General features: G+C 40.8%; 1 protein-coding gene across 1 annotated transcript in view; it reads right to left on the bottom strand.

The window, feature by feature from the left end:
* Positions 1-12,371, bottom strand: part of xkr7b (XK, Kell blood group complex subunit-related family, member 7b) — a 125,137-nt gene that overhangs the window by 63,656 nt on the left and 49,110 nt on the right. The window lies entirely within an intron of this gene.

Here is a 12,371-nt window from a genome sequence, read left to right as displayed (position 1 = left end):
ACCGCACTCAGTTCATTCAATGAAAGTCCTTCACTTCTCAGCCTTCTCCTCTATCTACTGGGGTGCCCCAGGGATCTGTCCTCGGGCCCCTCCTTTTCATTATTTACCTTCTTCCACTCCGACACATTTTTCGTAAATATAACATTCAGTTCCACTGCTATGCCGATGACACCCAGCTTTACCTCTCTACCAAACCCAATTCTACTCTTCCTCCACCCTTCCTTACCCTCTGCTTAGCTGAACTCAATTCCTGGTTCTCCAACTTCCTTAAACTCAACAGCAATAAATCAGAACTTCTCCTGGTCGGCACTAAACGATTGCTATCCAGAATGAACAATTTCTCTCTCACTATCAATAATTCGCTGGTCCCTATCTCTCCCTCTGTGAAAAGCTTGGGCGTCATTCTCGATAGCACATTATCCTTTAATTCACATATCAATAATGTAACTCCGTAACATCAATCGCCTCCGCCCCTTCCTCACTCCTCCATTCTCGTCCATAATCTTGTTATCTCTCGAATTGATTACTGTAACTCACTATTATTGGGCCTTACACAAAAATCCATCAACAAGCTCCAACGTGTCCAGAACTCTGCTGCCCGTATTATTACTAGGACTTCCTCTACCCACCACATCTCCCCAATCCTGAAGCAGCTTCACTGGCTTCCAGTTAAATTTCGCATCCATTTTAAAATAATCCTTTATACATTTAAGGCTATTCATTCTCTCTCTCCACCATACCTCTCTGATTTAGTACAGATGAACTTCCCATCCCGGTGCCTCAGATCTTCATCTTCTCTTTCTCTCTGTTCTTTCCGCTCGTCTGATTACAGTGGGGGGGGGGGGGGGGGGGCTTTTAGTTGCTCTGACCCCCTGACCTTGAACATGCAACACCCTCAACTTCTGCATTACTGCTTTTGATTGCAAAGCAAAACATTACTTCATTCCCTCTTTTTAAGTCCACCTTCAAAACTCACCTGTTTAAAATTGCTTATGTTTAAACCTCTGTATGCTCTTAACTTTTATCTGTTATTCTTATTATTGTGTATATTTCCAGTTTTTGTGTTTTTATTTGTTGTACAGTGTCCTTGGGTGCTTTGAAAGGCACTATTTTTTAAATAAAATGTATTATTATTAAAACTAAGACTCAAACAGAACATCAAATGAGAAACAAGAATTCAAAGTCCTAAAACTCAGAACTCCAGGTCCAGGACTGGGGACCATGGTAGATGGCTTCTTCCTTCCTTCCTTCCTTCCTCACTTGGCCTACTTGCACATCCATTGGACAGATGTAGCTACAGCTTCATACAGTAGCAAGAAAACAGCAAAGTTAATCCTATTAGTAAAATTAAGCTGGGGAGGTGGGACTCTGTACTGTAGTTAACTGTGTTCCCAATATGTAACTGTATACTGGTGAGATAGAAATCTCGCTGTCCCTATCATATCTGTACATGGCATTAGCAAAAGCCTTTGTAGAACCAACCAAGATCTCTGGGAAAACAGGGGTGATCGACCTGAATATTTAAAGAAACGCCATCCAACCAGGCTGGAAGATGAAATTAATTGTTCCCAATTGTTCCCAGTTCAGGTGTACTAGAGAGGCTTGAGACACCTTCAGCTTTGTTGATTAAGCGTTTTCCTTTTTCCGTTAACACTCGGTGCATCCCTCGTGTGTTGGCTCGTGTGCTTTCTATTGTGCTTGTATTGTGTAAAAGCATCAACGAGCTTTGCCAGCAGGAAAATAAGCTCGTGGTAGGGACACCCACGCTGGACAATTCAAAAGGTACAGGAAAGGAAATTCTGGACCACCTCTTTCAGAGGCTGAAGGGCTAGGAGGCTAACACAACCAGGCTGAAAAAAGCAAAACTGTTACACAAACATTGAAGGCAAAGTCAAAGCAAATAGACCTGAACACGTAAGGGCTTTCCCCATGAAGGAGCACGACGTGCTGCAGGAAGAGCCTGACACATGGTGCAGGGTCACTGAAACAGAAATGCAGTGAAACCGATACTCCCAGAGGGATTTGGGGAAGATTGCCCAGAGCCAAGTGCACTGGCGAGGAGCTGTCAGTGGCCTATATGCTCCACGTGGGCCAAAGATGCTTAGAATAGAAATTTACCTTATTCCCCGACCCCTTTACAATAGTGGATAGTCAAATAGTACGAAAGGTCCAATTAATGAGGGCAGAGTTGGCAGTTTGAATCAATTCATTTGGGTTATGAATGTGTAAACTTGACGTGACTATTTCTGTTACAAATTATGTAAAAAGAAATGTAAATATCACAAATATTTATATTTGTTTTTATATGACAAATATATCCAATAAAGCCCAGATAAATTCTTTGTGCAACAACATTCATTTATTCATTCATCGTGTAAAAGCATCGGTCTATGTCAGTCGTTTTTTGGCCTTCAGCATGTGGGTAGTTTTTAACTTTTCCTCCCAAAGGCCTTTCCTTTTTCTGTAGTGGGTGTGAAAAGCGCTGTAAACAGCCAGACACGGAGAGAAATTCTTAACACCATGAATCAAAGCTGACCACAGCTGATCTCCACCTGTAGACATGGTGGCTCTGGGAAGTTTGCTTCCTGCCTTTTCACAGAGGACAGCAGATGCAGTCAGGCTGAATTCAAAGCAGCAACAATACACAGCACTGGCACCCAAGAATGAAGGCAAAACCAGGCATAAAAACCTCAAGCTGAACCTGCAGCATCATCTAAATACCCACTGTTGATTCACTGATGGTTAATAAAGGGTGTATTTCTTGGTAAAGCAAGGATTGCCGGTTTAAATGTTTTTTAAATGTGTGTTTTTGCTCTTTTATTGGAATTTGTTGATACTCTTTAAACCTGGTATCTTTCTGTTCTTCCTTGGCAAGATGAATTCCCTGCAGAAATCTCAACCAGGCTTCTGACAGCTGCTGCCCACAAAAACATCTACTGTGGACAACTTTTCTGAGGCTCCATCTTCACACAGAGTTTCCCCTCATTCCTCAGCTTATTAGGCAACAAACAGACTCACAGCACATGGGTTATGTGTTAACGTTATTGTTGTTTTTAACTTTCACCTGGCTGAAAAAACACCTCACAGAACATCAGGGAAGAAGACTAATACCTGTGTGCCACTCACGGGGTGATGCAAACTGAGAGAAAGAACACACAGGAAACCCAGCAGGTTAACAGACAAAAGTAAAGAAAGTGCCGGAAAACTTTGTGGTAAATACGCTAATAAGAACAGCTTTCATCAGCTTGAATTGGAGCAAATTCATCCAAACCGCAAACATTAAATTCCTCGTTGAATCTATGTGTGTTTATGTGTGTTATGCATTTTTCTGGCTGTGTTCCCAGGAAACAAACTGTGGTCAAACGAAGGTAATTAAAAAGAAAAACTCATTAAGAGCGAGACACGCCCACCACATTTCAGCCTCCCCGTCTCGCTCACACGCACACACACACACACACACACACACACACACACACACACACTTCTGCCTCACTCTGCAGTTCTCCATCTGTCATACGCACTTGTATGGATGCAACATGTCTCTCTCTTGCACGCACACACACACACAGTTCATTGATTTTCATTGTTTCATCCATCCATCTTTCTGACAGTTACTCCTCCCCTCCTATGACTCAACTCCCGGAGTGTGTGTGTGTGTGTGTGTGTGTGTGTGCGCACACATTTGTATATCTGAGGCGTCCTGTTTGTTCAGAGTTCTCTGCAGACATTTTTAACACAGTGAAGTGGGATGAATTTCTTTGTGATAACTGACAGTTTGATGGGCGGTTGGTGTGTGAGGAGCTGCATTTTGACTAAAGCTGCACTCGAATCTGAGTAAACTTGTTTACGATGCGGTGAAATGGAACAATGTTGATCACACAGAAAAGAACGTAGCGGTTCATGGCTCGAACGATCAATACGTTTTTCTTGTTTTTGTTTTATTCTATCCACCAAATTAAATGTCAAAGGTTTTTCCACGTTTAACATCAACTCAGGAGTGAGCAGAATAGCTTTTAGCAGATTTCAGGTCACAGTATTTGTTATTTGGTCCTTTCGGTCCAGCCACTTCATCCACATTTCAAACTGAAAGAGCTGATGAACTAATGCTACAGTCACACTTGAGAAAACCGTGGTTGGAGACGGCAGCACGACCAAAATTACTGCGGCTGTGTGCAATAAACTTGGAATTGCTTTGCCTTTGAAATGTTTGCTCCTGAAGATGGGGGCCAAGTTGCTGTCTTCAAAGCAGTTTGGTGCATCTACACAGCGATTAACCCTTTAAAGCCGGTCGGAGCTGCACGCTCTGTTTTGCGTAACTATTTTTAAATCCCGGTAGCTCTGCAACCACGTGAGCTAGCGCAATAACTTTTTTTGCATATGAAACCGGAGGAGTTGTACTTACATCTTATGCCATCAGCTTGTCCTCGGTCACAGTTTCCTTCCACATATAGCTGCAAAAACTGCATAAAAAGCACTTGCAGCAACAAAAACATAATATTCCAGAAACACGCTTTGCCGATCCGATCAGCTGTTTGTAACACTTCCTACGTTGGAATAGACGTCAGCGCGAACTATCGCATGTCCTCCATGACCTGCCCGAAACCAGAAGTGACGTCATTTTTGCGGAAATGTCGTTTTTTACCATCAGGGCCTCATGAGCCTATACTGGTGTTTTTAAAAGTTATCTTTGACTTTATGACTTTCTGTGTGGTTTCTGGGATGCTTAGGACTCATATTGCACTGCTGGAAATAGTTTATTTTGATGCATATGCTGCTTTTTTGCAAATTTGTATTATAATATTTATTTTTGTTTTTCCTGCAGTGTATAAAAATTGGTGTATTTCAAAAATAAAACTATGAAGACACTCAAAATAAATTTCCTGTGGTGGGAAACTATTTTGTGCAACTTTTTTGTATTTACAGTTTTGAGGGATAAGCCTCTTAAATTTCTCTAACTAAAAATATATGTTAAAAAACAAAAACGATTTTCAATTTTTTTGTAGTTTATTACACTTTTTTGCAATTCATGTAATTACTATGCACTTAATGCAGACATTATTAAAATTTGGGCTATAATGGTTGTATTGATGTATAGCAACTTGAAATGCTCCCAAAAATGGCTCCACAGCATGTAAAAATATAATATAAGCTCTGGCGGACTTGGTTCTATGGTAGGTCTTAAAGGGTTAAATGACAATGAGACACATCAACCCCTACATTCAGTTGAGCGACAAGCTTTTAGTTCTGAAACAGGTGAGATATTAGCTTTAGGATAGTTATTTAACTGTAAAATGGTATGGGCTCTCAGCAAACTTGCTTGTATATGGAAATGTATATTTGACAGCTCGATGTCGCTCGAGCAGCACTCTAAGCAGCTGGTCCGAAACTGTTTTTATCATTTATGGAATATCTCTAAACTCAGACTAATGGTATCAAAGCTTGAAGTTGAGATGATTATTCATGCTTTTATTTCTTCTTGTTTAGACTACTATAATGGTCTTTTTACTTGTTTTAACAAATCAGCCTTAAATCGTCTTCAGACTGTACAGAATGCTGCAGCACGTCTCTTAACAGGCACCAAGAGAAGATCGCATATCACTCCAGTCTTGGCCTCCTTTCACTGGTTGCCTGTAAATTTTAGGTTTCATTTTAAAATTTTACTTCTAACCTTTAGGGCCCTACATGGTCAAGCTCCTCAATATTTATCTGACCTGCTGAAACCACATACATCTTCTCGGGCTTTAAGGTCATTAGATCAGAGACTGCTGGTGGTACCGCGCACTCGTTTTAAAACTCGTGGTGATCGGGCTTTTCAGACGGTGGCTGTCTCTTCGCTGCACGGACTCCATTGATTCTTTTAAGAAACAGCTGAAGACATTTTTACTTAGAAAGGCATTTGATTAATTTCTTCTTATGCTGTTTTTATAGTTTTATTGTTTTACATTGTTTTATTTACTGTTATATTGTTTTTATATTTCCATTTCCTGTGTTGTAAAGCACTTTGTGATTTTTATCTGTGAAAAGCGCTATATAAATAAATTTTACTTACTTACTTACTTAAATATAACCAGAATACAATCAGTTGAGTCTTACAGAGATGCATCACAGATTCATTTTGCAGACTGGCTCAAATAGATTGCAAAATCTGGGACTCTCCACCATTTGACCTTAGAACTGAAGAAGCTTCTCGGATGAGAGGTGAAACGTCTTCAAGTAACTTAAAGAAGTCCAGACGCTTTTCTTTGCAAGCTCCTTAGACTACGATGACCTGGATGACTGAGAACCTTCACAGACAGATTGCAAAGTGTTGGCATTCTGCTTTTCTTTATAAATTAGATTATTATTATTTGCAGACTTTTGTCAGTCTGTCTGAAAGTGATTGCAGTCGGTCCAAGTCAGACTGCCATTGTTTGGATACAGGCTGCCCTCCCCTCAGGCAACCTGTGCAATCGCTTTGCAATCAAAAGCAGTAATGCAGAAGTTGAGGGTGTTGCATGTTCAACCTCGAAGTTGACCACAACTTAGAGGTTGAGCATGCAATCAGTTGCCGAATGCAAAAAAAAAAAAAAAAAAAGTCAATGCAATCACCGCATGGAAGTTACCATTCTCCTGAATTAGGCCTTATCTAAAACTAAGGCAAAAAAGTGTGAATACTGATTATCATAATATCAAGTGTTCACAGACATAAAAACTCCAACGAGCATTCATTGCATCAAATCATTGCAAGAGTAAAGGCTTCAAATTGTGCACAGCACACCATCAGAAACGGGATCAGCGGTATCCGAAGCATGATCAGGTGAAACAAAAGTGACCACCAGAAAAATCAATGCATCGGCTTTCTCTCAGCGAGGGAAAGAAAAATAACTTACTCACACAAAAACTCCTGCCAAAAGAAAGCTGTGTAGTAGCGGTCCCAGAGGACGCGCAGTGCATCTAAACCACTCCTCGGGAGGGAAAACAAGGCCAAACACTTGAGTTGGGCTACAACAGACCAGCATGATGGAAACTGACATTTTGACTGATGATTGTCGCTGTTACAGAAAGAGAACGATACCGCAGTGTATCAAACCCACTGTGAAGAATGGCAGTGGGAATATTCAAGTCAAGTGGGACACAAGCACAGAATATTATAGTGAGGAGAAGCAGCACTGCATTTTCCATTTTCCACTTATCTTTGTGGACATGGATTCATCCTGCAACAGCATAACGGACCTCAAAGTTTTGACTTCCTAAAGACCAAATACAGCCGACTGTCACCAGAGATGGGCAGTAACGCGTAGGGTTGCCAACTCCCTGAGAAATAAATAAGGGACACCTCGTGGCCAGGGCCGGGCGACCCAGTTGTCTTCACCCTTCCCAGTGTGGTGAATTTTTTAGCTCTTTTTTTGTGTGTGAAATTATTTTTTTTAACCATTTGACTTGAATTTGATTTAAGTAGATGCGTATTCTTTGTGATATCAACACATGGGAAACAAAAATCATTTAGCCATTTATTTTTAGCTCAAAATGACAACATTAACACAATAAAACAGGTCTCTTTCTTAAACAGAAGCCTGTCATGCTTAACTTTTGAGAATAAAAGTAAATCTTTCTTTAAAAGAACTCTGTCCTGCTTAACTTAAAATTATATAAATTAATAGAAAACAATAGAAAGAAAAATATTCTTGTAACAGTGCACATTTAGTGCATTTAGTGCAATTGGCTTCAGCAGAGGCATTATTTCAGCTTTTGCTCCCGTTTGTAAACCCACTTGTTCCCATGATTACGCGTCATAACTCATCATCATTATTCATCTATGTATTACTTTTATGTATTACTCATCTATTTGTTGTAATCATCTATCCTTGCAGTTGTTTATTACACAAAATAAATTATATTATCACACTTCTGGCCACATAGCGCTGATATTCACTGCACATGCCCATTTTAACCTTAACCAGAGGGTTTAAAAACAAACAAACCAGTGTTTACCATATCTGCTTCTGCCGTGGCCTGGTAGACAAAAATTGGTTAAGGGTTCCCCGAGCTTTCACGCCCCTCATGTTCTTCATGTGCCCACCATTAGAAGCACGCCTATGGAAAAAGTGCGCCGGCACACAGTGCAGTGCGCTTTATAGGTGTTATCGTGAACTTTTCCAGCCAGGTGTTTTCCTTTTCCCATTCTTCCCTGCACTTTTGCAGCCTTTTTTTCTTTCTCTGAGAGGCACAAACATTGCTGGTCTAATGCCTGGCTCACACTGTGCGATTTTTGGCCCATTTTGAGCCGATTTTTGAGTCGTGCGACCAATTTGGTGATCGGCCCGATTTTGGCCTTCATCGTGCATCGTGTAGTATACGTGGGGTAACGAGAAGCGATTAACACCTCACGACCAGCTCCCGATCATCAATCGCTCGTGAGGGTGTCACCGCAGCCGCTCACACTGCTCACGCGCAAACACGTAAACGTCGGTGAAAAAGACGGAGCAGCACGGCTGTGCAGCGTGTGATCTGGACTCAAGCGATGGAGGCACAACTTGTAGAACTTTGGAAAGCTCATCCGAGCCTTTTCGATGTGGCATCACCAAATTATCACGACCACAACAACCGTGAAAATAGTTGGATTTACATTGCTGCTCAATCACAGCTGCCTGATCATGTTTTTCATTAGCAATTTAGCAAAGTTGATGGTGGTGTGTGTCTGTGTGAGTGAAAGACAAAGAGGGAGAGCGAGCGACAGATTTTCTGTTATAACCTTCATTTTATGGAGGCACAGTGTGACTCAGGTCGCATCAGAGCATTGGGCGGTATAGTGTGAGACCCTGCATCGTGACCTACGAACTTATAACCCATGCGAGCCAATCGTGCAGTTTGAAAATCGCAGTGTTTGCCCAGCTTCAGGTGTACTGTCGTCTGAGACTTGCACCGCAGTGTCGGCGTTTGTTTCCCTGTTGGCCATGCTTTTTGTTGTGGTCATCTGTTGTCTTCCGGTATTTTCTCCGCAAGCGACCTTTCCTCAACCAATGAGATGAGCGGTAATCTGAATTGTCATACTCGAATTGTCATAAGTGTGCTGTCAGCTCATTGGTCACAAAGCAGGGGCGGGGCTGGGAATTATGTTTTCAAACAAAGCGTTAATTACATTAAAACTTATAGACTACTTTTGATTCTCACTGTATTACGGGACAAAGTGCGTCCCTTATTAGCTCAATACGGGACGTGTACTTTTGTTTCTAAATACGGGACGATTCCGTTTTTTAAGGGACGGTTGGCAACCCTAGTAACGCGTAACGCGTTAATGTAATCCGATTACTTTTTTCAAGTAACGAGTAAAGTAAGGGATTACTATTGCAAAAACGGTAATTAGATTACCGTTACTTTCCCGAAGGCCGTACGCTGCGTTACTGCGTTACTAAAACCGTGATTTTTTTGCGAGAATGTCTCATGACAGTGACGTAAGCGAGTGCGACGTTCGTGACAACAGCTGTGTGCAGATCAACAATGGATCATATATCGAGTGCAGAGAGAGTATGAGCGTGCAGCGTTTAAAGCGTGGAAGTACTGACCTTACTTTGAGTTTGATTCCATAAAAAGTGACAAAAACATTAGTGTCCGTTGTGCGTGGGAAGAAAACTTCTTTTTACAGCGAAAAAAACCCTAAACTTCCGAGCAAACACCGAGTAGCTACGACGTAATGGGAAACTCACAGAGAAACTCGCGGATTCTTCCACTGACCGCCGCGGCACACCTGCACCAGGGTAAACCTACGCCTCCTGCTTTACAGGTGAAAATAGAGCAACAGGACCGCTAGTCTTTGATTTTATTTATTTTCTGCTGTGTTTTACTTGCATCTATTTGAAAGACTGAGTGTAAACACAAAAAATATTTTATTTTATGTGCTGGAATGTGCAGAAAATAGGTTTAAACGTTAAACAAATTTCTTCAAGTCAGAGAATGTTGCATATAATTAAATTTTTGCTTGATGCATAAAGTTAAAAGGTTAAAACTAATAAAACAAGTTTTAAAAAGAGACTTTTCCATTTGATTACATTTTGTATGATGGATTATGCAGAAAAAGTAGAATTGGGCTGAAAGATCTATCGATTTATCACCTATTCAGGTTGTAAATCGTGTTTTTAAAAAGTAACTAAGTAACTAAGTAATTAATTACTTTTGAAAATAAGCAATCAGTAAAGTAACGGGATTACTTTTTGGGGGAAGTAATCAGTAATTAGTTACTGATTACTTTTTTCAAGTAACTTGACCAACACTGACTGTCACAGTGTGTCGTTCTTCCACCTGACCTGAACCCTGTCAGGCATTTGCACGGCACTTTAAGACTTGGAAGACTACACCTTCCTGATGACGTAACCAGAAGCTCTTCGGAGCGTTGTCTGTGAGGACATCACTCCAACAGAAGAAAAATGCTCCATAAAAACACATCAATAAGAATTAATCCGAAAAACAAAACATCAGAACACGTTTAAAATTTAAGTCAGTTTCAGATGAGTGGAAGTAATGATTTCATAAATTAATCAGTAGGAATATTACACCATGTAAATGATTTAATTTTCTTTCTTTCCAAAACTAGTTGTTTCCAAACTAAAGACGTCCACTGCAGGAAGTGTGTTTCTAACAAAACTCGACAACAACACTGAACCCCAAACAGGTGATAGAGATCTATACTGAGGTAGCTGTAACTTGTGTCAAAGAGATAAAATAAGTGTTGAGGAGGACAAACGCATCACATTTATGCACGACAAACTATTGTTATGATTCAGTGTTTGTTTTGTGTGTGTGTCTCCTCCCACCAGAGGATGGATGGGTGTTTTTTGGGGGTGGACACCTGCGCGTGCCTGCTGAGTTGTTGGGTGGAGTTTGTTCCTGTCCTGGGACTGGATAATTGGTGATCACCTCCAGTATTTAACCACCAGATGACAACCACCTGGCCCCTCTCTCCCAGCCGCCACCATCCACAAAGAGCCTGTGTTTTGGATTTGTTGTTACATTAGAGTGTTTTTGCCAATTGGTTCGCAAGTTTAACCTCATGTGTGTGTGTCTGGCATTAGAGCCTTGGTCTTGGAAATAGATTTGTAAAGTAGCATTTGTGTACCTTTTTTTCACCGTGTATATATTGTTCACTGCAGCAGCCTGGTAGGTGTGAGAAGCCATTTGGGGAGTTTTGTGTATTATTTTGGCATTGCTCACTGCTGAAGCAAATAAACGGCTGCGTAGCACTTTTAAAAGCTACTCCTGTTTTGCATCTAACTGCAGCCAGTGTCTGATGATGCCGTAAGACCTCAAAACAAGTGCAAAATGGATCAGAGTTCATTGGTGGGCACAGATTTTTATATATGAAGGGAAGCAGATAAATGTTAGTATTAATTAATTAATTAATTATTATCCATTCAGGCAGACAGAAGGCCGGCCGTTGTAACAGTCTAGCAGCCAAAGATAGTAAAAAAAACAAAATATGCAATAAAAAAATTATAGTCAGACACATACAATTTACATACCATCTACATGCTGCCACGCCCCCATTTCTCTGTATAAGGAAATACGCTTAGAAGGTCAAGTCTCAAGGTGAACAGGAGAAAGCAAAGTCCAACTGAAGAAACTAAAAAAAGGAAGCGCTTTAAAAACCTGTATTAATCATTTATTAACTAACTTTAATTAATCATTGTCACCATGTGTAAAAAGAAAGGCAAAGTTAAGGCTTGAATGACAGAAGATCTAAATACCATTTACCCTGAGACGTTTACTGTGCCGCCTGTTAAAGAAAGGTTTGACATCAGCGATGACAACAACGTTAAAAAAACCTGAACAAGGCAGTTACTGAAAATGAGCCACCTTCTCCAGCCATCTGTGAGATAGTGCCAAGAAATAAGACTGTATGGGACGACCAATTGTTTTTAGTTGGAGTAGTCATCAGGCTAAAGATGTTTAGAGCTTTAGCATAGCTTTCACTTTTTCATACGCATGATCTGAGGCATTTTAAATGGCTCTAACTGTTTGTCTTATTTCATCTATACTGTAGTTTCTTTTCGGTCATGCCTAGTTTACAGTTTTAGTTCATGGTTCATCAGGTTCACTTTGTGTCATCATCCCTGTGTTGAAGTTCCCTTTGTTGCTGCGTGTGTCTTATCTGTCATGTTTCAGGTCTGCATGGTTGATGTTGTCAAGTTCGTGTCATGTCTGCTTCCCGTCATGTTTTCCTGTTTATTTTGAATGTCCGGTTTCCATGTCGTTGTGTTTAGATTTACGTTTTTCAGTGCGTCGTTATGTTCGTTCTAGTCAGCTGTTTCCTCATGTGTCTCCACTCATGTGTCTCCACTCATGTGTCTCCACTCCGTCTTCTTGTGTTCAACGTCACGTCGTCTGTGTTACTTCACTCC

This window comes from Neolamprologus multifasciatus, chromosome 20 (assembly GCF_963576455.1).
Source record: "Neolamprologus multifasciatus chromosome 20, fNeoMul1.2, whole genome shotgun sequence".
In the NCBI taxonomy this organism is placed as follows: domain Eukaryota; kingdom Metazoa; phylum Chordata; class Actinopteri; order Cichliformes; family Cichlidae; genus Neolamprologus; species Neolamprologus multifasciatus.
This window is presented reverse-complemented; position numbering and strand designations above follow the sequence as displayed.